The following is a 2,923-nucleotide window of genomic DNA, read 5'->3' on the forward strand; positions in this document are numbered from 1 at the left end:
GAGCAGAAAGAAGCCGAAAAAACTGGTTTTGAGGCCGAAAAACGGCAAATTGAAGATTTTTATGCCGAAAAATACAAAATTTTGGCCCAATGGTTTGATTTTGAAGATGACAGAAGAGTTCTCTGGGCCACAAAAGTGAAGTGGCTGCAAAGTGGCTATCCGTTTTCGAAGCATGAAGAAGTAAACCTAGACACTCAGTTGAAGCTTGTTAAGCAACAGCATATACATCTCAAAATCAAGCTTGAAGAAGTCAATGATAACATAATCGAGTGGTCTGAGGAACACAAGAAAAACCTGTCATTCGACCTCGTGTTGGTGGAGCGACAATTGCAAATGTTCATGACAGAAGAGTATGGTGAAATCATTGCACAGGGAGGTATGCCAGATGAGAAAAGGCAAATTGATATAATCCCAGTATGCCAGCTTACAGAAGATGCTGAAGGCTACTCCTTTGATAGTGAGTACGAGTCAGAAAGTCAGTCAGAAGAACAGTGTGCTGCTATGCATAATTCACATGCAAATTTGGAGTCAGAAAGTGCTAGAGTTGCACAAGATCTATTGAATGATCCAGATTGTTTGTCTGCAGCAGAATGCACGATAGCCATGGCCGAACAGATGATATCACAGGGCCAACTATCTCCCGAACAGCAGATAATGCTACCTCAGATGGTAGAAAGAATGAAGCAAGCGCTGGCAGCACATAATCCACAAACTCAGGATACTGTTCAGTTACAGCTCAGTAGTATGCATTCAGTGTATACAGATTCCGATGCCGAAGATGAGCAAAGGGTCAGTCAAGAAGAAGCAGACTATGAGCAGTATTATTGGAGAGCAGAAAGCTGGCGTGACGACTCAATTTATGATCAAAACACACAGGATAGCCATACTCTAGAAGTAAGTGATCAACAATATTATGAGCAACCATTGGGTCCAGTTGAATCAGTTGTGGGCAGTGAGTCATATATGCAGAATCAGTATGAAGAACTCGTAATGGAACGGGCGAGTATAAATGAAACCGTGGTCCAGAAGCCTCCAGTTTACATACAAGGGGCCAGTATGCCTAGTTACATGGTAGATGGAGTGCTTATTGAAGACTATTATGAATGGCAAGCGACCTCTGGGTCGGATTCAGAGACAGAAGAGCAGCCTGAAGAACTCGTAGTGGAACGGACGAGTATAAAGGAAACCGTGGCCAATCAAGCTCCAGCATGCTTACCAGTGGCCTTTGGGCCTAGTTATTTATTTCATGACGTCTTGATAGAAGAATGTGCTGAAGAAAAGACGACCTCAGAGTCGCATCTATTATCAGATGGAGTGATACTGGAACAATGCAATGTCTTGGATGAGGCAAATTTAGCCCATCCCCAAGCAGTTTCCCCCCCCTATGGCATGGAGTCGAGTTTGTACTCGCATGATCCATTCAGCTATGAAGACTCCTTGAGCCGGGAGGATAAACGAACGGCCAGATCACAAGGTGAAGACTCCTTGAGCCGGGAGGATAAACGAACGGCCATATTCCACGCTGACATCCTTGAAGACTCCTTGAGCCGGGAGAATAAACGAACGGCCAGAAGACAAGAAGAAGAAGAAGGAGAAGAAGAAGAAGAAGAAGAAGAGGAAGAACAAGCAGAAGAAGAAAACGAAGAAGAAGAAGAAGAAGTACAAGCAGAAGAAGAAGAAGACGAAGCCGAGCAGAATGCAAATCTTATAGCCGATCAAGCCAAGTCAGAAGCAGTTCAGGAAGATAATCGTCAGCAAGGGAGAGCGGTCTGTATATCCTCACAACAGGTTGACATGGCAAAGGTTATGCTCAGACGGGGTGACACCTTGAAGGGAACAAGCGCTCAGACGGAGTCGGGTTCGAACTCGCGGGCTGCTGACCATCCCCTAAAGCTGCCGGAGGCCATTGTTAGGTTTGAAGAGGTGAAGGCAGAAACCGAGCTCCCAAGTTCAGATGATGAAATCCTACTGTGGAAGGAGACCGACATGGACCAGTTTATGCCGCGATGGGGTGAATCCCTCAAGGGAAAAAGGGGCCAGACGGAGCCGGATGCGAGTTCGTGGATTGGTGACCCTCCCTTTGGTATCGTCGGGCTGCTGGAGGTCATGGTCGGGTTTGAAGAGTATCAGTTTTATGTAGAGAAGGGCAGAATTGAAGACTCCCTGACCCAGGAGGATAAAGAATGGGCCATACAAGAGATTGAGAACACATTCCTTCACTCCTTGACCCAGGAGGATAAAGATACGGTCCTTCACCATGAGCTACAATTAAACGACTCCTTTGGCCGGGAGAATAAAGAAACGGTGACATCTTCTTGTGAAGACTCCTTTAGCCGGGAGAATAAAGAAACGGCCATCCTGGATGATGAAGACTCCTTATGCCGGGAGGATAAATGAACGGTAATAGTTTATGTGGAAGACTCCTTATACCGGGAGGATAAACGAACGGTAACAGTTTGTGTTGAAGACTCCTTTTGCCGGGAGGATAAACGAACGGCCAAAGAGTTTGTTGAAGACTCCTTGCGCCGGGAGGATAAAGAAATGGCTATGCTTATTGATTATCTTTTCGAAGGCTCCTTCTGCCAGGAGGATAAAGAAATGGCTATGCTTATTGAAGATCTGTTCTTAGACTCCCTGTGCTAGGAGGATAAAGAAACGGGCATGTGTGCAGTTGAAGACTCCTTGCCGCGGGAGAATAAAGGAACGGGCACATCTTACCTTGAAGACTCCTTGCCGCGGGAGAATAAAGGAACGGGCACATCTTACCTGGAAGACTCCTTGCCGCGGGAGAATAAAGAAACGGGCACTTGTTCTCTTGAAGACTCCTTGCCGCGGGAGAATAAAGAAACGGGCACTTCTCAGGTTCAGCCTGAAAAGACACCAAGCTCCCTGCGCCAGGAGCCTAAACGAACGGCCATTTATC

The sequence above is a fragment of the Lygodium microphyllum genome, chromosome 16 (genome assembly GCF_053477565.2).
Source record: "Lygodium microphyllum isolate KBCC chromosome 16, Lygodium_microphyllum_v1.1.10, whole genome shotgun sequence".
In the NCBI taxonomy this organism is placed as follows: Eukaryota; Viridiplantae; Streptophyta; class Polypodiopsida; order Schizaeales; family Lygodiaceae; genus Lygodium; species Lygodium microphyllum.